The sequence below is a fragment of the Pongo pygmaeus genome, chromosome 7 (genome assembly GCF_028885625.2).
Source record: "Pongo pygmaeus isolate AG05252 chromosome 7, NHGRI_mPonPyg2-v2.0_pri, whole genome shotgun sequence".
Classification (NCBI taxonomy): Eukaryota; Metazoa; Chordata; class Mammalia; order Primates; family Hominidae; genus Pongo; species Pongo pygmaeus.
Window position 1 is genome coordinate 140,487,844 of NC_072380.2, and position 26,573 is coordinate 140,514,416.

The following is a 26,573-nucleotide window of genomic DNA, read 5'->3' on the forward strand; positions in this document are numbered from 1 at the left end:
TGACCTTAACCACAACACCGGTGAAATATGCTTGTTAGACCCATTGTACAAAAGAGGAAACTAAGATCCAGAAGACCAGTCAATTAACAGATACAGAACCACAAAAAGGAAGAGGCAGAATGTAAGCCCAAGTCTACCAACCCCAAACCAAAGTTCATACCTTAGGTTTTATTGCAGCAACTTTATTTCTAAAAGCACCTTTCCTATCTAACCGACGATTGATCTCTTTCACATTGTAAAGGTCAAACAGCTAATTTATCAATGAGTTTCACCTTCCTCTTAATCCCCAACAATTGCTTTTTCACTTTGTGTTGGTGGTGTTCAGCCCTGCTGAACAAGATGCTTCCTTCTTAGAATACCCCAGGTGAGAGCAGGCACACGGGATTCTCGCGTGAGCACTAATGCTAATCTGCTACACGGCTCACTTCTCCCTGCCTTTATCATCTCCAAATTGGAACCCCAACCCTTAACCATACCATTGGGTTGTTCTCAAACTGAGATAACAGACGTAAGTCATTTTGAAAACGTTACAAGCACTATACAAATGTAGGCATCATTATTACCAAGGCAATAAAAGTATTTATCACACTGATAAATGGTGAGTATGTTTCTGTGCCTCTGTAGTTTCCAAGAACAGGAGTAATTGCAGTTGGCAGATAAATCCAAGGCAGTTAACCAAACCCAGGAGTATTTGGGAAAAGGCACAAGTTGGCCAAATCCAAATGATTTTAAAACACGCTATAAAAATAAACAAGTATTCCAATATAATAATTAATTCCAGTTTTGTCAATCCTTCCTGCTACTTGGAGCAATGTAGCTTGTTATGAAGCAATTACCCTTTGGAGCCTTTTAATCCCAGCTGATCATTTTCAGCTTTAATTGTTTTGCTGGGTTTGAATGTTGTTGTAGTTCAAATGCAGCCAATTAGCATGGCCTCAGCCACCTTGTGATATTTTGCATGCAAAGAACACTCCTTAAAATCCCTGGTGGACTTTGTTCCAGATTGTACCAGTAGCCACAGTTCACACCCTCAGGTGCTTATTAAGTAGAAACAAAAACCAGCAGAGGCTCAGAGAAAGCCCTAGAAGCAGCAAGCCAAGTTCACCAGGGCTCAACAAAAAGGATCAAGTTTTCATAATGCTGGTGTCAAAATGTGGTCCAGGATGCCTGGACAGAGAGGGAGGCCCTCAACACTGGAGATGATTAAGCAGATGGCACAGGAGAGATTCACACGTCTGGATGGGGCTGGGAGGGGGAGCGAGGTGGCCTTTGTGATCACAAAAATTTCTCTCTCGCCTCCTTGGGTGTCTGTGATGCGAGGTGATTTGGTAAGTGACAAAACAAATACAGCTTTGCATCTAGGATATATAGGCTCAAATCCTGGTTCTGCAATTTACCGGCTGAAAACTGTAAGAGAATCTTACAGATGTGAACAGGGAACATCGTTTCAGTGCTTATTCTATTATGATTGGAATGATTATTACTTAACTCCTTTGTGGCTTAATTTCCTCATCTGGAAAATGGTGATCATAGTAGTATTGGCTTCATGCAGTTGTTCTGAATATTAAATGAGCAAGCACATGGAATACACTAAGCACAGTGTCTGCTATACATAAGTGTTCAGTTCCCTCAGCCGCCTCATCACCATCATCTTTATTCTGCCTTTCGGTGGTGTCATAACTACTGTTCCTGACTCCTTCCTCGCCCACAGCTGTCTGCCCTCCACACTGCTGCTGGATGCTCTTCCTAAATATAAGTCCAATCCTGTTCTGCATTTGAATAAACCCCTTCCACTATTCCCCAACACCTACCGGATAGAGTCCATGTTCTTTAGCCTGGTAGTTAATACCCTTCAAAGCCAGTGCCTTTTTCTCCTCCTCATCAATGTCCCCCATCCCTGCCTCCCTTGTAGCCTCTACCACAAACTACTCATTGTTCACCAAGTCCCTAGTGCCTGCCACACAGTAAGTGCTTAATGCATTTTAGCTATATGTTTTCTAAGTAAATGATTTTGGCATATCTTAGATACTTATAGAGGGAGGTTAAAGTATTGGGGAAAGTAGGAGTCCAAATTTCAATTCTGCTGTGTGGTAACAAGTTCCCTAACCCCTTTGGAATGGTTAATACTGAGTGTCAGCTTGATTGGATTGAAAGATACAAAGTATTGATCCTGAGTGTGTCGGTGAGGGTGTTGCCAAAGGAGATTAACATCTGAATCAGTGGGTTGGGAAAGGCAGACCCACCCTTAATCTGGGCACAATCTAATCAGCTGCCAGCACAGCTAGAATATAGCCAGGCAGAAAAATGTGAAAAGAGAGACTGGTCTAGCCTCCCAGCCTACATCTTTCTCCCGTGCTGGATGCTTCCTACCCTCGACCATCAGATTCCAAGTCCTTTTGCCTTGGGACTCAGACTGGCTCTCCTTGCTCCGCAGCCTGCAGACAGCTTATTATGGGACCTTGTGACCGTGTGAGTTAATACTTAATAAACTCCCCTTATATATAGCTATTCCATTAGTTCTGTCCCTCTAGAGAACCCTGACTAATATACCCTCTGAGCTTCCATTTCCTCATTAGTAATAGATGGGAATAATATTTCCTTGTTGTAGAGTAATGGTGAAGAGTAAGTGGGATAGCCTATGTGTGGACTCCTGCCATGATGCCTTGCACACAGTGGGAGCTCCAGAGCCACCAGAGGCCCTCCTTTCACCTTAATCCTCCCTGAAACCAGAAAGCAGAGCAATACGAGGCAAGACTTTAACTCCCAGAGCAAGCTTCACTTGGCAACAGATTTGGCTGTAAGAATAGTCATTGGGCAATTACTAAGCACTAGACAATGTGCTTGTTTCTGGGGAGGCAAGTGAGGAACACAGACAAACTTCTCACTCTCAGGGAATTTATTCTCACTTAAAAGTCCCAAGACTCAAACCACTCTTGAAGGTGGTCACTTAAGGAGGCAGGTTATAAGGTGAGGAGAAAATGCTATCAGCCAGGAGGCTCTGAAAGGTCATGAGTTTCAGAATTTAGCCCTTCTCCAAATTTCGAGAAATTAGTCAAGCCTGACATTTTTCTTCTCAAAAGGCAGTGCAGTAGATGTGAAGCATGTAAGTGACCCCCTCAGGGACCTCTTGATAAGTGGAGAAAATCAAGCCACATTAACAGAGACCATCTTTCATTGCCCCATATAAAAATGCAAATACCCTAGGATAGTCAAAGAAACAAAAAACAAACAAACAAAAAACACTCTGTAAAAACAGAACAGAATTGAAGGACTAATATTACCTGATCCTGAGAATTATTATAAAGCTTCAGAATCAAAACACTGTGGTATTTGTATAAAGACAGACAAATAGATCAATGGAAGAGAATACAGGGTCTAGCAATAAACGCACGAATATTGACAATGAACTTTTACAAAGGTGCAGCGGAAAAAAGGATTGACTTTGCAACAAATGATGCTAGAACAATTGGATCTTGATATGCAAAAAAAAAAAAAAAAGGAAACTTGGATCCATACTTCATATCACAAACAAAAATTACCTTAAGATAGATTATAAACCTAAACGTGAAACCTTAAACTCTAAAACCTATAGAAGAAAACATAGGAGAAAATCTTCATGACCTTGGGTTTTGCAAACATTTCTTACATATGATTCAAAAGCATAAAAAAAATAGAATGATAAATGGGACTTCATCAAAATTAGCAATTCTGCTGGGCACAGTGGCTCAGGCCTGTAATCCCAGCACTTTAGGAGGCCAGTCAGGTGGATCACTTCAGACCAGGAGTTTAAGACCAGCCTGGCCAACATGGTGAAACTCTGTCTCTACTAAAAATGCAAACATTAGCTGGGTATGCCTATGCATGCCTGTAATCTCAGCTAGTCAGGAAGCTGAGGCACAAGAATCACTTGAACCCAGGAGGCGGAGGTTGCAGTGAGCTGAGATCAAACCACTGCACTCCAGCCTGGGCAACACAGCGAGATTCTGTCTGAAGAAAAAAAAAATCCACTTATCAAAAGATACAGGCACAGACTGAAAGAAAGTCCTTACAAGTCACATATCTCAAAAAGAATTTATATCCAGAATATATGAAGAACCCTCAAAACTCAACAATAAGAAAATTAAAAACTCAATAAGAAATTAGCAAAAGATTTAAACAAGATTTAAACAGATACTCCAACAAAGAAGATATGTGGATGGCACAAAAGCACATAAAATATGCTAGGCCAGGTGCAGTGATTCACAGCTGTAATTTCAGCACTTTGGGAGGCCAAGGTGGGCAAATTGCTTAAGCTCAGGAGTTTGAGACTAGCTTGGGCAACATGACAAAACCTCGTCTCTATAAAAAATACAAAAAATTAGCTAGGCATGATGGCACATGCCTGTAGTCTCAGCTACACAAGAGGTTAAGGTAGCAGGATCTCTTGAGCCTGGGAGGCCAAGGCCACAGTGAGTCAAGATTGTACCACTGCACTCCAGCCTCATGACAGAGTAAGACTCTGTCTCAGAAAAAAAAAAAAAGATCAACATCATTAATCATTAGGAAATGTACGCTAACACAATGAGATGCCACTACACGTGTATTAGGAAAGCTAAAATTAAAAAGTCTGACCATACAAAGTGTTGGCAAAGATGTGAAGCAATTAGACCTTTCATATGCTGCTGCTGGGAATGTTAAAACGGCACCATCACTTTGGAAAACAGTTTGGCAGCTTCTTTAAAAGTTAAATACATACCTACCTCATCATCCAGCCATTCTTCTAGATATTTACAAACAAAAAAAACTGAAAACAGGGCCGGACATTGTGGCTCATGCCTGTAATCCCAGCACTTTGGGAGGCCTAGGCAGGTGGATCACCTGTCAGGAGTTTGAGACCACTGTGGCTAACATGATGAAACCCCGTCTCTACTAAAAATACAAAAATTAGCTGGGCATGGTGGTGCACATCAGTAATCCCAGCTACTCAAGAGGCTGAGACAGGAAAGTCACTCAAACCCCTGGAGGTGGAGGTTGCAATAAGCTGAGATCGTGCCACTGCACTTCAGCCTGGGTGACAAGAGCGAGACTCCATCTTAAAAAAGAAATAAATAAATAAATAACTTTTTTTAAAAAAGGAAACATATGTCCATGCAAAGACTTCTATGTGAATGTTTATAGACACTTTATTTGTCATATTCAAAAACTAAAAGCAACCACATGTCTATCCCTGGGCAAATGAATAAATGTATTCTGGTATATCCGTACAATGAAATATCAACTCAGAAATAAGTAAAAGAGCCAGACAAAAAGAGTTCACTCTGTATGCTTCCATTTATATAAGATTTTACAAAATGTAAACTAACAATGGTGGGGAAAGTGTGCAACAACAGAAGTCACTACAAAGGGACACAGGATGCTTTTGGGGGTGATATGTTCATTATCTTGATTGTGGGGATGGATTTGTGGATATATACATAGGTAAAAACACCAAATCGTATACTTAAAATACATTGGCTTACTATGTCAATTATACCTCAGTAAAGTTGATTTAAAAAGAAAGATGCGTCCGGGCATGGTGGCTCAACACTGTAATCCCAGCACTTTGGGAGGCCGAGGTGGGCACATCACCTGAGGTCGGGAGTTCAAGACCAGCCTGACCAACATGGAGAAACCCTGTCTCTACTAAAAATACAAAATTAGCCGAGAGTGGTGGTGGGTGTCTGTAATCCCAGCTACTCAGGAGGCTGAGGCAGGAGAATTGCTTGAACCTGGGAGGCGGAGGTTGTGGTGAACCGAGATCAAGCCATTGCACTCCAGCCTGGGGAACAAGAGTGAAACTCTGTCTTAAAAAACATATATATATGAAGAAAGATGCCTGATATACTGAAAAAGTGTCAAGATGGGGGGAAAAAAAACCAAAGCAATGAGATACAGAAGAAGAGATACAGGGGAGACTTGAATCCCAAGTGCTCTAAGAGCAGAGAAATGCTACTAATCACTTTCTCACCCAAAACTGGACTTCAGTCTACCAGAGTTCAGGCAGATGGAAAGTAGACTGAGAAAATGCTGAAAACAAATTGATGTGCTAAAACCTGCAATAAAATGCAAAGTATTTGCACAAAGCTGTTCTACACAGAGATCTGCATGATTTTAAAAATTTAATTACTTACTTAGAAAATAACACACCACACACACACACACACACACAAGCTTAAAAACAGTGCCAGTAACTGGTATGACAAGAGATGAATACGTTTAAAACCAACCAAATGTTTGGCTGGAAGCAGTCATTCTGAGCTTCTGACATTGCTAATACATCAGACAGAGGCAGCAGGAAGGATTCCACTGAGGAAGATTCTAATGCAAGTTGAGAAACCAAACAGGTCCCAGTGAGTTAAGGGGTCAGCCCTTGAGAATGAGGGGAGATGAGACCCAGCAGAGGGAAGGCAGGGAAGAAAGCAAAGCAGATGTTAATTTCACTACCTAGCGGCACTGCTGAAACTCTTGACATCTACAATTGCCAATAGGCAGGCATCAGCTTCTAATGTCTGCTCTTAGTTGTTACAGATCAACAGGTCTGAAAGGGTTCATCTGGTGTTCCCCTCATTTTTTAAATTTTTATTTCAATAGTTTTCGGGGTATAAGTGGTTTTGGATTACATGAATAAGTTCTTTAGTGGTGATTTCTGAGATTTTGGTAAACCCATCACCCAAGCAGTGTACACTATACCCAATGTGTAGTCTTTTATCCTTCATCCCCCTTCCAACCGTCCCTTCCACTGAGTCCCCGAAGTCCATTATATCATTGTAATGCCTTTGCATTCTCATAGCTTAGCTCTCACTTATAAGTGAGAACATACGATACTTGGTTTTCCATTCCTGAGTTACTTCACTTAAAATAAGGGCCTCCAGCTTCATCCAAGTTGCTGCAAAAGACATTATTTCATTCCTTTTTATGGCTGAGTAGTATTACATAGTGTAGATATGCCACATTTTCTTTATCCACTCATTGGTTAATGGGCATTTAGATTGGTACCATATTTTTGCAAATGCAAACTATGCTGCTATAAACATGCATGTACAGGTGTCTTTTTAATATAATGACTTCTTTTCCTTCAGATAGATACCCAGTAATGGCATTGCTGGATCAAATGGTAGTTCTATTTTTAGCTCTTTAAGGAGTCTCCATGCTGTTTACCATAGTGGTTGTACTGGTTTACATCTCCACCCGCAGCATAAAAGTGTTCCTTTCTTAACACATCCATGCCAATATCTATTGTCTAGATCTGACAAATGAGTTCACTAAAGTCTCAGGATATAAAATCAATGTACACACTTCCCTACATGAACAATGATCAAGCTGAGAATCAAATAAAGAACTCAATTCCCTTTACAATAGATGCAACAAATAAAATAAAATACTTAGGAATATTGTTAACCAAGGAGGTGAAAGACCGTTACAAGGAAAACTGCAAAACACTGCTGAAAGAAATCATAGACAACACAAATGAAACACATCCCATGTTCATGGATGGGTAGAATCAATATTGTGAAAATGATCATACTGCCCAAAGCAATCTACAAATTCAATGCAATTCCCATCAAAATAACATCATCATTCTTCACAGAAATAGAAAAAAAAAAATCCTAAAATTCATATGGCATCTAAAAAGTCCCCCTTGTTTTGAAAACAAAGAAACTTAAGGTTTGAGGGTTGAGGTGGTCTTCAAAAAAAAAATCTGGCTTTTCATGACTGTGTACCACAGCAACACCCTCTTTGAAAAGACTCTGAGAGTCAGCCCAGGCGATGCGAGAGCCACACTCCCTGGGCTTACATCCTGTGTCTTGTGTCTCCCCTACTCCTGAAAGTGCAACTTTGGGCACGTTATTAAGCATCTCACTTTCTTTAACTGTAAAACGAGGCAACTAATAATACCACCTCATTAGGGTTGTTAAGTCAGGGTTCTCTGGAGAAATAGAACCCACAGGGCATGCGTGTGTGTGTGTGCATGCGCACGCACGCACGCGTGCACGCATGCACGCAAAGAGAGTTTTAAGAAACTGTCCCACACAGTTGTGGAGGCTGAGAAGTCCAAAATCTGCAGGGTAGGTGGGCTGGCTGAAGACCCAGAGAAGAATCACAGTTCCAGTCCAAAAGCTGTCTGATGGCAGAATTCCTTCTTCCTTCAGGGAAATCAGTCTTTTTCTATAAAGGCCTTCAACCGATTGAATGAGCCCCACCCAAGTTATTGAGGGTTATCCACTTTACACAAACTCCACTGATTTAAGTATCTACCTCATCTAAATGAGAGAGGTGTAGAATAATGTTTGACCAAATATCCAGGTCTCATGGCCTAGTCAAATTGAACACATAAAATTAACAGTCACAGGGGTGCTCTGAGACTAGCCCTCATCTTCTCCCTTCTCACCACTTCTTCCTAACAAATTTCACAACAGTTCTCAGGCTTAGATTAAGCATGAGTGAAATTGCCTTCTCCTTCTTCTCCCTCTCCTACCCTCTCATATTTCCTCTTTGAAGAAACCCTGGCACCTCCTCTGCCCCCTCTCCTTGTTTGCTCATCACAGTTTCCCAGATAGATCTGTCCTCTCTAACAGTATCCTGTGCTCTAAACTAGTGGCTTCCAACTTCGACTGCACACGAGAATCATCTGGGGAGAGCTTTTTTTAATTATTTTTGAGACAGAGTCTTGCTCTCTTGCCAGGCTGGAGTGAGGTGGTACAATTATTCTAAGATGCTCATTCCTCACATTTTTTAACATCTCTGACACTGGAATGCCACTTGCAATTCATAGTTTCCTACAACTATAGTTGGTAGCATTTAAAAAATTATCTTATTGATACATAAAATAAAGAAGCATCACACAATCGATTGTGCCTTACATGAAGTAGAATGTGGTCTATTCAAAAGGTCCAGGGCAACTCTAGGCATGATTGGTACTTAACAAAAAGTTAGTTCTTTTAAGTTTCTGTTTTTGTTTTTTGTTTTTGAGATAGGGGTCTCACCCTGTCACCCAGGCTGGAGTGCAATGGCACGGTCTCAGCTCACTGCAAACTCTGCCTCTGGATTCAAGTGATTCTCTTGCCTCAGCCTCCCGAGTAGCTGGGATTACAGGCACGCGCCGCCACATCTGGCTAATTCTTTGTATCTTTAGTAGAGACGGGGTTTCACTACATTGGCCAGGCTGGTCTGGATCTCCTGACCTCGTGATCCGCCTGCCTCGGCCTCCCAAAGTGCTGGGATTACAGGAGTGAGCCACCGCGTCCGGCCCTGGGGAGCTTTTAAACATCTCCAAAACCAGGCCACACTACGGAGAAATTAAATCAGAATTTCTGCAGGTGAGTCCTATGCATTTAGTTTTAATTCCTTGGGCAATTCCAACTTTCCAATATGCAGTCACATTTGTCCTGTGCCCTTTTCCTTCAAAGACTAATCCCATAGCAGAAGGTCAGATATCTCATCTGCTTCTATCTAGTGATGGATTACATGTTTGTTTTCATGACTTTCCTATAGAAACAATGCCCTGATTAATACACAGTACATGACCCAAAAAATGAGAATCCCAGACAGATCAGTGGGTGAAGGGTGTAATTTAGGATACTATCCCGCTAATTACATCTCACAGAAGCTCACCTGCTTGAAGGATCAGCCTTACTCATGCCGTATGTGTTCATGAAAGAGTGCATATTCATGAGCCATGGATGTCAATGGCAGCAAGAAAAAAGAGAAAATAAACACATTCAACCAGTCGGATCTGCTGAGTCAATCATGGAATCCAATGAGACATGAATTCAAATGCTGCAAGTAAAAACCAGTAGTAATAAGAACCATCGTTAATTGGGTGTCTTGCCAGACCTAATGCTGTAGTGCTCAGTTTTCTTTGCCTCTAATCTTCACTACTCTGAAGTGCAGATCTTTTTATCTCCAAGTTAAAGAAGGAGGTCAGGCTGAGAAATGATAAGCAATTGTGGCCAACAATGCACAATTAAGAAAACCAGAATATGATTTGCAAAGCATCGTCACATCCATTATCTCATTTGATTCCAAAACATCCTGACACACCTCTCTTTTCTCAGCAAGCTGTACTTCTTTTGTCTGCCATTTAACTAAGTATTCATTTCACAGACAAGAAACCCAAGACGCCAATACATCCTGAAATGACTTATCCCAAGTCACATACCCAGTTAGTCATGCAACCAGGACTCATGCCTCAACTTGCCCATGCCAGCTCTCCTTCACTTTCATTTATATATAGGGCTGTCTTTCTATCCACTGACTTTTCAGAAAGTTGAACTGCTGTTATCTGGCTCTTTATTAAGGTATATTAATATTGAAGTAACTTCACCAACTTAAAATAACTCCCTTAACTTTCTTCACGATTCCTCCTCCCCCCATCCAAAGGATGGGCTGGCTCCCAGAGACCACATTCGTCCAATATGATACCCCAACCCTCTTCAGTTAATTAAACCAACAATGGATCTCTGACTCAGAATGAACCAATCAGATTCCTTTCCTCTGCAATTTGAAATTACACTGAATGTTTCTTTCTCCATGTGGCCATAGCTGTAACACATGACTTGGACGCTTAGTGGTAGGTAACAATAACCATTGGTAATGCTTGCCAAATGTGCCCAGCTCCCTGCCTTCTAGGAACCTGGTAGGATTGTCCTGCCTGGGCCCCTTGTGAATAGTTCAGTCTATGTGCCTAATACCTGCCAGTCACTAGGGTTGTGAGCAGATGTGACGTGTGCACTTCTGGATAGGATCACATCAAAAGTTTTCTCTGTCTCTCTCCCTCTCTCTTACGAATCAGAAACTTTTAAGGTGGTGGCTGCTTTATCACCCTGGGTCTCAGAGTCGTGAAGCAGGAACTGGAGTTCCCCTGCCAACCCACATTGGACATGTAATGTGAGCCAAGAATAAAATCCTTGTTTTTGTAAACCACTAAGGTTTGGGGGTTGTTCGTTAATACAGCATAGTCTAGCTCATTCTGACTGATAGTTGTAGAAATAATAGTAAACCCTTATAAACCAATAGGGTTTGACAATTATAACTACAGCATAGTCTAGACCAAGGATTGGCAAAGTATACTCTGTGGGCTATAGTTTTATAAACTACATGCAATGGAATGCAGCCATGCTCATTCCTATTTACACATTGACTATGGTTGCCTGCATGCTACAAGGGCAGAATTGAGTAATTGCAAGAGAGACCTAAGAGCGTAAAAAGCCTAAATTATTTTCTATCTGGATCTGCATAAAAAAAGTTTGCTCACCACTGACTTAGACTATTCTGACTGGTTACAACAAAAATAAGAACAATAGCAAATACTTGTTCTTTGTATTGCAAATACTACTTGTGTAGTGCAAATACTACTTGTGTAGTGACCATTCTAGTCATTTGACACACATTAACTCATCAATCCACACATCAACCAGTTTCCCTGCCTCCGTGCTCGCATCCGCTGCCTTCCTTAAATCCATTTTTCACATAAGCAAATCAAACCAAGTGAGTTTTCAATCATTCAGTGTCTCTTCATCACTTATCTCCTACTTGTTATAAAAATTTATCCAAATTCCTTATCTCTGTGCCTCAGTTTCCTCATCTGTAAAGCAGGGGAGATATCAGTAACTACCTCACAGACTTATTAGAAAAATTGAATGAGCTCATTCAGCCCTGACACTTGGCACAGTTCAATGCCTGGCACTTAGTACTATAAGTACAATCATGAACCACATGATGTTTTGGTCAACAGACTGCATACACAACAGTGGTGCCATAAGATAATAACAGAGCTGAAAAGTTTCTGTTGCCTAGTGATTTGTTACAATTGCCTGCAGTATTCAGTCAGTAACATGCTCTACAGGTTTGTAGCCTGGGAGCAATGGGCTTTACCCTATAGCCTAGGTGTGTAGTAAGCTATCCCATCTAGGTTTTTGTAAGTACCCTACTCCCTACGAGGTTCCCACAAAGACAAAATTGCCTGACAACACATTTCTCAGAACAAGTCCCCGTCGTCAAGCAACACATGACTGTATTAGCCTTAATAACAAAATCTACAATGCTGAAAGCAGACACAAGTATTTTTATTCAACAAATGAGAATATTCATACTGCCACATAATACCAGTACATAGTAGGGACTCAATGAGTATGCATGGAATAAATGAATGTTTCTTGTTCTCATACCTGACACTGAATTCTAGGATCCTTGCTAGGGGACATCCCCTACCACACCCCAAAACAAATACTACCTGCATTTTTCTCCTGCCAGATAAATGCAGTTGAGTGATTCCTTCTGAAGCCATTTCTAATACTATGACACTATAAAGAAGGTCATTCAGAAAACTAGATGGTAGTTACTGTGTCACTTTTAAACAACGGATATTTTGAATTCCAGAGAAAATGGTGTTAGGTAAAGAGTGACATTTTATTATAAATTTCCTCCAATGTTATCTCGTTTACTTTTAAATTGAACTTAGGTGTGTTTGAACTTGTCCCTGAACTCTTAGTCACTCAAAACACAAACACACAGTTTGTAAAGAAAGTTTGCCTCCTGTGAGACCCACAAGGCAGAGGGATTTGATGATTTTTTTTTTCTTTCAAATCTGTAATGAAGATTTTTCTTCAGACACACTTTCTCCTTCTGTCACTGCTTAGCTCTGCTTAGCTGTACCTACATTCTCTCTGAAATGTTATCTCTGTGAATCTCATCTTGCCCATTTGTTTAAGCTGCTGTCTTTTAAGAAGCATTTCAAGGGAAATACACCCTGAACAGCATCATCAAGCCTCAGGAATGTCTTCTGATTACACATGTTTGATCTGTGTGAATTCCATTTCTCTCTTGCCTTCTTCATCCTGGTAACTACAGCCTCTCCCAGATAACATCAACACACCAGCCTGATAGGGCCAGCAGGAGAAGCACCATTCCAGGGATGAGACAGAAAATCTCTGATTGCTCTGAATTTCATTACAAGTAGCAGGAGAGAGGAGAAAGACAAGAAGACAAGAAGCACCCTGACTCTCTTTGAACTCCAGGCTAGGGCTTCGCTCAAAACAGAAAGGCTGGCTGAAGAGTATCACATCATTCCCAGAAGACCAGCCTCTGTTATTGTTATTGTTATTTCTTTTTTTTTTTTTTTTTGACACAGATTCTCACTCTGTTGCCCAAGCTGGAGTGCAGTGGCACGATCTCGGCTCACTGCAACCTCTGCCTCCCGGGTTCATGCCATTCTCCTGCCTCAGCCTTCTGAGTAGCTGGGACTACAGGCACCTGCCACCATGCCCGACTAATTTTTGTATTTTTAGTGGAGACAGGGTTTCACCATGTTAGCCAGGATGGTCTCGATCTCCTGACCTCATGATCTGCCCGCTTTGGCCTCTCAAAGTGTTATTGTCACTTCTAAACCTGCTCTCCTGTATGTTAATTCCCAAAAATCAACAAAGAAGCTAAAATTCTAAAATTCCATATTCTTCATAATCCACCACTTAACTCTGTGCACCGGCCAAAATGATTTATCTGCAAGGTTTCCGTTATGAGTTGAACTATGTCCCCCAAAAAGACATGTTAAAGCTCTAACCCCGAGGACCTGAAAATGTGACCTTATTTGGAAATAGGGTCTTTGCACATATAATCAAGTTAAGATGTGATTATACTGAATTAGAATAGGCTTTATTCCAATCTGACTTGTGTCCTTATAAGATGAGAAGCAGCACAGAGACAGATACACAGGGAAGAGGGCCACGTGAAAACAGAGGCAGAGACTGAAACGATGCATCCACAAGCCAAGGAAGGCCAAGGATTGTTCTTTGGCCTTCTGTGAAGGCCAGAAAAGAAAAGGGCAGAAGCTAAGAAAAGGGCATTAAACACATTCAACCCAAAGCCTTCAGAAGCAGCACGGCTCTAGGGCCAACATCTTGACTTTGGACTTCTACCTTCTAGAACTGTGAGAAAATACATTTCTGATGTTTTAAGCCACCCAGTTTGTAGTACTTTGGTATGGCAGCCCTAGAGAAAGTAATATAGCCTCCAAGCTGCCTTCTCCTGCCTCTTTTCCTTCACGTAGGACAATACCTCACCTACATGAGCTCAGCATCCTCTCTCAAGCCTCTCCCAGATCCTCGGATAAGACACTTGGACTCCTGTAATCTCTGCTTCCCTCAACCTAACACTCTCCAGGGTGCATTCTAATTGTCTCTCTCTACCCACAAGACTGTATCTCAGTCATCTTTGAATGGTCTGCACAGAGCCCCTTGCTCAGCAGACATACAACCAATATGGAAAGTTGAGAAAAGTGAAGAAAGTGGTCAGATGAAGGAGATGGGTAACGTCTGAAGTCAAATGTGAAAAGGTTCAAACAAAGATATGACAGAAAAAAATATTCATTCTAAGGGTACAAATGACTAAGACTATAATCTAGTGAAGGAAATGTAGATGATATTGAAAAAAAAATCGAAGCAGGTGGAGTTTGGGAACCAGAGGAATATAGGTTAAGGGAAAGTCTATTTCAAAATGCAAAAACAGAGTTGAGGAGGCAAATTAACGCTGGTGAACATAATAGGTTTGGGACAGAGGACACGTGAGGGGAAGCAAAGTCAGCAGAAATAGCAAGGGAACTTTGAATCCTGCAGGAAACCTAATACTGGCCTGGAGCACTTACCTTCCAGATTCAGCTATGAGCCCATCTTAAAGACAGTACCCTCCATCTGACAGGCATACATGAGGACTAGTTTACCAAACCCCCCACACTCAAACTAGGGGATGCCACTAGGTGCCTCATCCGGGAAGCTTAGTGGGGGAACCTAGGACAGACCTGCTGATACAAGTGATGGTGGGGTTATGAAATGTCATACCCGTAACCCCACTGGATATATCCCACTGGAATAGCAATAGCGTGAGGTGCACAGTGGTAGGTCAGAAAGAACCTACTATGGAACTAACTACAATGATTTTATTTAGACCTTGCCCACCAGGTGACATAAGGGTCATTATCCTCATTTCACAGAGGGGAAGACTGAGGCTCAGTGAAGCTAAGTAAGTTTTCTAAGATGACCTAGCTCTAGTGAGTGCTTACCTCATCACGTCTTGCTCTACATGTCCACCCAGGTTGCCTAAGATGACCAATACATGGGAAAGCACTTTGATATTTGTTGAATGGCTTAGAAATAGAAGAAAGTATTCACACTCAGAACTTGCTAAGGCCAGAGGTGCTCAGTAGTGAGAAATGGCTGACTCAAAAAGTAGTGTATTTGCCCACCCTCACTGAAAGGTCACCATAGAGAATCTTGCCTCTGTAAGTGCAGTGGGTACCCCTCAAAAACCCGCCCTACTGTCATGTTTAGTCTGAACAATTTGCCTTCGCCTGGTCATACATGGCTCTTTGTTGCTCTCCTCCTCTGCTGAATTTTATTTCTTTCTTCTCTCTCACCTTAGCTCTCCACTTTTGATCATGCTTCCAGGAGCTCCCCCTATCCACCCCACCTCCCATGACGGATTAATCTAATTACTTTGGGACTCAGCTCAGAAGTCCCAGAGAACACCGTGGCTTCTGCTTATTGTTTCATATCCCAGCACTTGCCATCTGCTGCATTTGTCTATTGACATATCTCTCTTCCCCATTAGACTGTAAGACTGTGGGAGCTGGGGTGGCATCTCATAGATATACCCCTAGTGCCTAGCACAGAGCCCAGCATGCAGGTTGCCTTGTGGATTCTATATTGAAAGTACCATTATATGTTGAACTGTGGCAGTCCATCCACTCTCTGATTTCTCTTCTCCCCTGTCAGCTGCACAATTCCACACAGATCTGTTGATAAAGACACTATCAATGGCAAGCTGCAGACCTTGCCTTGTCTGCCATTCTTCTAGAAAACATCTATCCTCTACAAAGCCCAACATACAACATGGTAGAAAAGAGGAGAATCATGGCCAATTCCTGGAGCATCCACAAGATCTGATGGAGACTGAGATGGGTAGGGTCCAGATCCTCTTTTCTTCCTTAAAAGTGGTTATCTCCATGAGGATGAGGATCTTTAGAACAGCACTGGCTGGGCCAGGCATTTCCCAGAGTTCTTCTGATCTCAGGGTCCCTGTGGGACTTCTCTTCATGTACAGCTCTGAATAACTTCAATCAAAAACAAGGAAAGTAAAGCAAGTTAGAGAACCCTTCCAAGGGGCCTAACCAAATAATTAGAAAGATTGGTCTGGAAAGACTTTGAAAATTCCAACTCTATATTATTGCAACAGACAAGAAGAATCCAGACTTCTGGGCCAGAGAAGAATATGCTGAAAAGTCCACACATATGACACACAAGCTGTGGGCTCAGTATTCCACTTAGGAAAAAGAATCACAAGGACAATCCTGAATTGGTTCCACATCTGTGGAATAAGGGACAGTCACTGGGCTGACTTTTGAAGATAGAAAGATGAATTACTAAAGCAGTGCTTGCCCTGGAGGAATCATGGTAATTTTAAAATAAAAAAGTCAAAAGAATTACGTAGGTCAACATCTTGACTCCATGCCCAATACGCTGTTCCAATTCATTTACTGAAGAGCTATTCATTCTTTGGGGCCTTTCAAATTTTTCACACTGTGGACCACTTCATAAAGGGCAAAAAACAGGGATCATACTAGCAGGATGTAAAAGGGGAAATTACTGAGAAGTCGGGGATGGATTCACTTGTGATGCTTGTGAATGCGTTCTTCTTTTTATTAAATATTACAAACGAATTAATCATTTATACTCAAAACCAGTATGACAAGAGGCCAACCCTGAGATCCTCAACTCCATCAGAGTTGGAGAGCATTCATTCCTTTTTACCCTTTCAGACTCATCTAGGATTTCGCTTCCTCCAGGAAGCCTCCTTGCTTCCCCACCTTATCCAACAGAATGAATTCCTTCTTACCTGGGCCTTCGACATGCCACACAAACCTATCATTTCTGTGTGTTCGTTTATGTCTGAGTCCAGTATTGCACCATGAGCTAACTCAACAAGGACTGAGTTTTGCCCCTGTGTAATCCCCAGATTTATCACAATGACTGGTACATATAGGTGCTTCATGAGTCATGAGGGTCTGTTGAATCAAATCAACACAAGTCTAGAAGGAGAAAGTCAGTCCACAGGTTATCAGTTCTCTGAAATAAACCATTTGAAAGCATTAACCCAAGGCTCAGCATAAACAAATAAATTAAATTAATTTGCCTTGGAAAGTCCAGCCACCCAAATCTTGGGCCACCTAAAGGGATAAATTGCCACTCTGCACTGCGAGACAAAATGACAGCCAGCCAGCTTTCACCAACCACTCTGAAGTCACCTACCTGTGAAAATTAAATCCTCACTAAAGGCATGGAAAAATTAACTGAGTCATTCCTGACCAAAATGTGGTTTCCAGTTATCTAAACTTCTCCCACAAAGAGATGACCCATCATATGAAGGTTCCTAATTCTCTCAGGGGAGTTTAATAGATTGGCTATTGACCAGACACATCATCGAATAAACCTTCCTGCCTGATCTCAGCCAAGATCTCCCGCCTTCTCCTTTCAGGGGCCTGATTCATGCTCTAGGACACCTGCCAGCAGGGCTCTTGACCTGATTCCCAGGGAAGGACAGGGCAGCCTAAGAGAACAAGACAGAGGCAGGGTGGAGGCACAGCCTGAAGGCCAGTGGGGAGGGAGGCTTCCCCAGCAGACAGACGTAAGCGCAGCTCTGGGCACACACATTGGCTGTTTACCTGGGATCCTCACACAATGTGTTGCAAGAGTTCTCTCACGGGCAGATTGCAGCCTGCAGATTACTCAGCATCAGCAAGGGTGAGCCTGAGGGGAAGCCACAGCCTTCACAAGGAAACCGGCCCACACCCAGGTTGCACCTTTTACCCCGGGAACTCGCCCCGGGCCAGTTCCTATGGAGGCTGCCAAGAGAGCCCCACTTGAACCTTGGCAGGGAGGCAGAGCTTGCCCGGGGTGCTGGGGAGCTGCTGTGGATTCTGGGACTTGCTTCCTGTCCTTTCTCCATTGTCCACTTTCCTGAATTTTCCCGTGTATTCTGGGGTGTGTCCCAAAGAAGGTTTTACAAAGGGAAGATCATAATGGAATTTTGCAACAGCCTTTTAGCCATCCTCTTCCTCAGCTGCTGTCTTGTCCCATCTATTCTGTCTCACTCAACACTCCAGAGTGAACTCCCTAGAGGACTCACCTGAGCTTCTCACTCACCTTCAGGAACCCCATCAAGAGCTCCCTGTTTGTTGTGGTCCTAACTCATTAACAGGACATACACTGCCCCACCCAATCTTAGCCTCCACAGATTTATCTCCAAGCTCAAAGAGGGGGCCAAGGAGCAAGTTTAGGGAGTGGTGACTCTCATGACCTCCATTAGCAGCACCCTCATTCTTTAATGCGCATTGTCAGCTGTTTCCAAATCTTACGCAGAGAACTGTGCAAACACAGCTTCACAGTCCCCTCAATTACTCTTCAGAGCCCCGTTACCGTAGAGAACCTGGAGGCACCCTGCCATGCCCTCATCACATTGCCAGCTTAGAGGCTAACTTGTAGTTTTCCAAACATATCATGCATTTATTTTTATCCACCAAATAATCTTTCTGGAGCCAGTTACCGGCAATCCCATCAGGAACCACAGTCAGGCCCAGTCTTCCCAGATTCCCCAGAGGGAAAGATGCCACTGAACCAGCAACTGTGCCTTTGCCAGAAATTCCCTTCCTGCTCAGCTTCCTACCTGTTGAGCAAACTTCTACTTCCTCAAAACTCAGCCCAATTGCCATTTGCTCTGTGAGATCATTCCTGGCCTTCTGTTGGTGGTATGCCCTCTGGGCTCTCATCATCTCTTGGTGGACTTGCCTTGGTGGTCTCTTTTGCTATGTGTCTCTCCCCATGCGAATATAACCTCCTTAAGGACAGGAATCACAGTCTCATCTCTGTATCCTGATGGTAGGAGCACAATCAATATTGGTGGCATATAATAGCCCCTCTCACAGCCCTTAAGATCCCCTTCAAAATGTGGACCCAGCCTGACCTGCAGCTCTGTCCACCCCTCCTGGTTACATCCAAGCCTCCAGACCTCTACAGCCACCACCTCCTGGCCTCCCTGCTTCCTGTTCAATTCCCTAGTCTCTATTGCCCCTACAACATAAATCCAATCACACCTCCCCAGCTCAAAATCTGCACTTAGGGAAACATCCCAAGTCCCTAACACAGCCCACCAGGCCCTGCGTGACATTTGGCCTCATGGGAGGATGTAGCCTATGAAGGCTGTTGCTATGGTTGTAAATAAGAGGATAATACCGATGTTTCAGGTTTCTAAGTGGGTGAATGAGCCGTAGTACAGGCCTCGGCCAATATGTAGGAAGAGGCAGATAAAGAATATTGAGGCGCCGTTGGCGTGGAGGTGGCGAATTATTCAGCCGTAGTGTGGCCTCAGTTAACTCAGGTACCTCGTTTCCTTTTCCCCAACTCTCCACACCTCACGACAGTCACACTGACCTCACTGCTTCTGAAGCCCACCCAAAAGCATTCCCACCTCACCGCATTGCCCTGCTCTCTCCTCTGCCGAAACACAGTTTCTTCAACATGGTCACCCCTCATTTCTTCCCACTCTGCAGTCCCTATCCCTGTGGTGTTGCTATTTTCATAGATTTCTCATTGCTAGTTAACACAGGCATTGCTAAATATGCTCCTTGATTTGCTATCACCTGTTGCTCACACTCCGCGCCCTCAGGGCTCTTACAGTTGTCCCAGGCCGTACATACAGCAAGCGTCTCCTGAGTAAGCTGCTCTGGGCGCACCCATTTTCTGTTCCTTGGGGCAGATCCTGAAAGACCCCAGGGTGAGGGGGATAGAAGGTACCACCTTCTCTTTTTCTCCCAGTTCTGATCCATGTCTGGGCACAGAGGTGTGGTCGTGGAGCTGCCAGGGCAACAGCTGGGCTGCAGGAGCCTGCACATGGCACGCCTAGTGCCTGATGAGAGGCTCATTCCTGAGCCCTGTATCAGCGCCCAGGACTGCTCACGGAGGAGGAGCTGCAAAGCCAGAAAGCATCCTGCCTTGGCTAAATCACACTCCTCAAACCATTTCCTGGCAATATATGGGGCAACTTGAAAGGTGACAACTGTATAGGTTAACCCTTGTCTGCACTCCAGCCATGACAATAGTCTGGTCACAATTCTTCTCTACTAGACCTTACTCAGGAACCTCCAATTCCTCTTTCCTAGAGTTTCCAGAGGCTACAGGATCTTTCCAGTCCTTTCCTGACTCTCTCTCCATCCGGACTTCCTTGCTCCAGTCCTGTAATAAACTGCTTGTGGTCATTCTCCCAGCATACCCTCTAAAGCCTCTACACCTCTGCTTATGCAGATCCTTCCTCCTGGACTGCCCTTTCCCCTCTCCCTTGATAAATAAGTTACATTCATCTTTCAAGCCTCAGCTCAAATGACACCACCTCTATGAAATATTTCCTGACACCTCCTTCGAGTGGGTTCCAGTCCAGGCCAAGTAAATTCTATCATATATCTGTAGCATTTTATTTCACTTTCATAAATGTTTCCAGGGCTTTCTCCCCTACTAGGGTTATGAGCTCTTAGAGAGCTGAACCTTTGGCCGGGCATGGTGGCTCACACCTGTAATCCCAGCACTTTGGGAGGCTGAGGCAGGTGGATCACTTGAGGTCAGGAGTTTGAGACCAGCCTGGCCAACATAGAGAAACTCGTTCTCTACTAAAAATACAAAAATTAGCCATGCACGATGGTGCAACCTTGTAATCCCAGCTACTTGGGAGGCTACTTGGGAGGCTGAGGCAGGAGGATCCCTTGAACCCGGGAGGTGGAGGTTGCAATGAGCCAAGATCAGGCCACTGCACTGCAGCCTGGGCAACAGAGGGAGACTCCATCTCAAAAAGAACCAAAAAAAACAACAACAACAAAAAACAAACAAACAAAAAAAAAAAAGAGAGAGAGAGAAAGCTGAACCTTTATTCACCAGCACTAAAAGGCCAGAGAAAAATTGTAAAATGCAAATCAGTTAGTGTCACTCCCTTGCTCAAAAAGGCCCCAATGGCTCCCACCTCACTCAGACTCAAAGTCAAAGTCCTTCTTCTTACCTACAAGAACCTACACAATCTTTATCCTGACTCTCCTGTCCACCCATTAGCTCTCTGACTCTACCTCCTGTGACCTGCCTTCTCATTGGCTCTTCTCCAGCTACACCAGCCTCCTCCCTGTTATTTGAACATGAGGCACGTGCCCACCTCAGGGCCTGTGCCTGCTGTCCTTGCTTCTGGAGCACCCTGTCCCTCAGTTATTTATGTGACCATCTCCCTCACCTCCTCCTATCCCTGCAGTGAGATCTTCCCTAACCAGACCACTTAAAACCAAAGCCCACCACGCTCTAAGCATGTTGTCATTTCCTATGTCCCTTCTCCAGCTTGCTTTTCTCTATAGACTTTATCACCATCCAACATGCTATGTGTTTTATTTATCTATTTTGGTTATTGTCCATATTGCCTCACTACAGCTTCAGAGGGGCAGGACTTTTTGTCTGTTTAGCTCGTTGTTAGAGACTCAATGCTTTGAATAGTGCCTGGAACATAAGAAGGACTGAACATTTCTTGAAGGAATGAATAGTATCTCTAGCATCTAGCATATTTCCTGGTACATAGTAGACATCCAGTAAGTAATTGTGGAATAATGAATGAAAGAAGTCAGGTGGAGAAGGAGAGAAGAAAGGAAGAAAGAAAAGACAGAAGGGAAGGAGAAAAGAAGAGAGGCAAAAGGGGAGAGAGAAAAAAAGAAAGAGAAGAAGGAAGCAAGAAAGAAACAGATACAGTCGGGAGACAGAAATACAAAGAAAAACCAGCCCTTATTTGCCTAAAGTCCTCAGACAATTGTGTGTGTTGTGAGCTTAGACAGTATTAGGTTGGTGCAAAAGTAATTTACTGTTAAAAGTAAAGGCAAAACCGCAACTACTTTTTCACCAACCTAATAGAATTTTTCATCCTAGAACTACCTGTCTTAGATTTCCTGGGAAATTTCTCTGCCCTCAGCTTCTTTTTTTTTGCCAACACAGACCCACCCAGAGATGAAAACATAAATGTTTTACAAGGATGCTTGGTCATTAGTTTGTGACTCATACTGGCAAATTCTAAACTTCAGCTTGCCTACCTGGGATACCTGCATGCATGCAGCTCCTCCAAACCTTTGGCCAAGAGCTCTTCACTTAATATTTTAAAGAGATTTTTGTTTTTAAAAAGAATGCATTTCTTTCTTTTTTTTTTTTTTTAATGGATCTCACTCTGTCACCAGGCCGGAGTGCAGTGGTGCAATCTCAGCTCACTGCAACCTCTGCTTCCTGGGTTCAAGCGATTTTCCTGCCTCAGCCTCCCAAGTAGCTGGGACTACAGGCATGCACCACCATGCCCAGCTAATTTTTGTATTTTTAGTAGAGACAGGGGTTTCACCATGTTGGATGGTCTTGATCTCTTGACCTCGTGATCCTCCAGCCTCAGCCTCCCAAAGTGCTGGGATTACAGGCCTGAGCCACCATGCCCAGCCTTAAAAAAATACATTTCTTTATAATTGTAGAATACACACAAAGACACAAAGAAAAAAATAACCACGTGTTAATCTGTGTTTGTTTCCTGTACTTATATACATGTATATGTAGTTATCAAGCTGGGTGCAATGGCTCACACCTGTAATCCCTGCACTTTGGGAGGCCAAGGCGGGCAGATCATGAGGTCAGGAGATCAAGACCATCCTGGCTAACATGGTGAAACCCCGTCTCTACTAAAAATACAAAAGAATTAGCCGGGCGTGGTGGTGGGCGCCTGTAGTTCCCGCTACTCGGGAGGCTGAGGCAGGAGAATGGTGTGAACCCAGGAGGCGGAGCTTGCAGTGAGCCGAGATCACACCACTGCACTCCAGCCTGGGTGACAGAATGAGACTCTGTCTCAAAAAAAAAAATGTAGTTATCAAAATACATTTACACTGTGCCTGTATATCACTTCTCATGTCTGGAGTTCTACTATTCCTGGATATGTGCTTAGGACATAGCTAAGGAAGCAGCTTGAGACAGTGGAATGTGTACACTCTGGAAACTGACATACCTCAGACCAGTCCCAACTCTGATACTTGGCGGCTGAAGATCCCAGTTAAATTACGTAAGTAAAGTGATGTTCCCTCATACTCTGCCAGCACTCAGGGACAGTCCGAATTTACACCTGCTGTTTCAGTGTAATTAATAAGAACATCACTTTAATGCTCAAAATGTCCCAGTTTAAACAATAAGTTATATGGTCCTTCTATCCTTCACCCTGTGAGCTTTGCTTTTCTCTACTGTAAAAATATAGAAAACGATATCCATTTCCAAAGAACCATGGGAATTGTACTAATTATCTTTGCTGTGTAACACAAACTACCCCCAAATTTAATGACTTAAAACAACAAGCACATTTTTAACTCACATATGTTCCAAAGATCAGGAGTCTAAGCGTGGATGAGAGGGTGGTTCTGGCTTAGGATTCCTCATGAGTCCTCTGTCACATTGTCACCTAGGGCTGCAGTCATCTGAAGGCTGGATTGGGCTGGAGGATTTGCTTTCAAACCCATTAACCTGGCTGCTGGCTGGAGGCCTCAGTTTCTCACCACGTAGGCTTCACCTTGGGGCTTCTCATGACATGTGAATGATCCAAGAGAGAAAAAGAGGGAACACAATGGAAGCTGTAAATATTGCTAATCTCAAAAGTGAGAATGCAGCCTGATGCCGTGGCTCATTCCTGTAATCCCAGCACTTTGGCAAGTCAAGATGGGAGGTTTGCTTGAGTCCAGGACTTCGAGACTAGCCCTGGCAACATAGTGAGACCTCGTCTCTGTGAAAAAGAGAAATAACCAAGTATGGTGGCATGCACCTGTAGTTCCAGCTACTCAGGAAGCTGAGGTGGGAGGATTGCTTGAGCCCAGAGGTCGAAGCTGCAGTGAACCGTAATTATGTCACTGCACTCCAGCCTGGGTGAAAGAGCGAGACCCTGCCCTTTAAAAAAAAAAGTGAGAAACCACCAATTCTGCCACATAGACCCACCCTGGTACAATGTGGGAGGCGACTACACAAAAGTGTGAACACCAGGAGGGAGGCAGGATCACCGGGGCCTTCTTCAGGACTGGCTACCAGAGGACTTAATGTAAATACTGCTTGTAAAGTCCCTGGAACATAGCAGACATGTAGCCAATGTTAGCTACTTCAGAGCAGGATCAGACAAGGAAATCTTCTAAAAATAATAGGCAGCCCTGGTAAGTTCTTCACAGCTAAGGATTTAAATATTGTGTCTTTCTTATAAGTCAATTCAATTCAGTTCCGCAAATATTTATTATATACCTACTGCTTGGTATTATGTCCTTGAAGCCAATGGCAATTCACAACTAACTACTGAGTTGTTGCAGATCCCTAAACTCATTACTTATATAAACAAAAAGGTACTGTTTTCTAATTCAAGATGTTTCTTTATATTCTTAAACTTCTGAAGATGTAATCTTAGCATGTCATTTGAGTGTTGCTGTCAGAAGAATTTGATGTTTACTCCTACAAAGTAAGACTAACAGAGTTTTCTATAGTCAACGCACAAATAAGCTAATTTGCATGGTGTTTGAATATACATCATATTGAAGTCAAGGCTGCAATTCTAAGCATGTAAGAAGAAGAAAAGAAATTAAGTAAGAAATCATCTAGCCCTATGGTGGACATAGTCGTTGATGCTTAAAAACAATGAGTTTTGATTGAGCTTACAGAATCCATTCAAAACGTAAGCTAAACTAAAATTTCAGACTTCACCACTATACAATTCACCCATGTGACCAAAAACCACTTGTACTTCAAAAGCTATTGAAACAAAAATGTGTTTTCTAAAAAAGTGAGTAAAACATTACCTCCACTACCTGGGGCTGCAGTCATCTGATCCAAGTTACCATTACATGAATTATTGTGATAATTTTTCAGCTATTTCCCCTTCCTTCTTCCTTTGCCCTCCACCCTACCTATTCTCAACACATCATTCAAAGTGACCCATTTAAATATATCTGATCACATCATTCCCCTGCTCAAAAACTCCCAATGGAGTCACAGAGGCATTGATGCCCTGGCCATATCCATTCTGCATTCAGCTGTGCAAGCCAATTAGGCTCTGCAACCCTCTGCCTCAGGGCCCTTTTCGCGGCTGGAGAAGCACACATTATCAAGTCCAGAGCAAGCAGAATGTGCCAGATGGTTAACACCTTTGGACATGGCCTTCAACCACCAATGGTCAGAGAGCTGGTGGATCAATTTCCCAGGTCCTTCGGCCTGGGTTGTGATGACATGCAAGCATTCTCTACACTGTCTTCCAGTGGTCCCTTGCAAGACCGAGTTGCAGTTGCTTACAATCGCAACCAGCTTGATATTATCCCTTTTACTGGGTTCTTTTTCTTTCCTGTCTTACCTCTCCACTCCTATTCTGGTGCTTCCTGGAATCACTTTCCACATAAACTACTTGCACTCAAATTCTTGTCTCAGGATATTCCTCTGGGTGAACCTCCACCCAAAAAAATGGCTTCCCCTTCCAGGGGCAAAGGCCAGAGTCTGTGCCGTGACCCATGAGGCCCTGCACACTCTGCCCTCCTGTCGTTCACTCCACTCTAGCCATCTTGGTTTCCTGGATGTTCCTGGAACATTCTAAGCATGCCTTCAACTGAGCAGCTTTCCTCCCTGATTTCCTGTTCCTGAGATACTTGCTTATGTTTATATGTTATATGTTTATAGCCAACACTCTACCACCAGCCCCTCCAAGTAGACTATAAACCCTGAAAGGAAAGTGACTTTGCTCTGGGTTTTTTCTTTCTTTTTTTCCTTTTTTTGAGATAAGGTCTCACTCTGTCACCCTGGCTGGAGTGCAATGGAGTGATCTTGGCTCACTGCAACCTCCGTCTCCAAGGCTCAAGCAATTCTCCTGCCTCATCCTCCCAAGTAGCTGGGACTACAGGCATACGCCACCACACCCAGCTAATTTTTGTATTTTTAGTAGAGACGGAGTTTCGCTATTTTGGCCAGGCTGGTCTCAAACTCCTGAGCTCAGGTGATCCACCTGCCTCAGCCTCCCGAGGTGCTGGGATTACAAGCATGAGCCACCACACCTGGCCTGCTCTGTTTTAGTCACTGCATCATTTCTAGTAATTAAAATAGTGCTGGATACATAGTAGATGTTCAACAGATACTTGTTAAATTATTGAATTAAGGATGACTTGAATAAAACCTAATTAGTTCCAGTAAAAATACTTGTGAAATACCTGCCAGGCCCCTAGCTGTTATTATTGGAGCCCCTGCAAGGAACCTTCTACTTCATCATGAATAATCCAATCTTTTCACTTTCCACGTGATGAGGACCAGAGAAGGTAAGCATGTTGCCTAATATTACAGAGCTCCCCAGTGGCAGAGCTAGGAGCAAATTCTAGCTCCATCTGCGTTGTGGAGGGACGAGAACCAGTCTGTCTCGGTTGAATCTCAGGTGTACCACTTATACGCTTTGTAACTTGTAAATAACCCGGA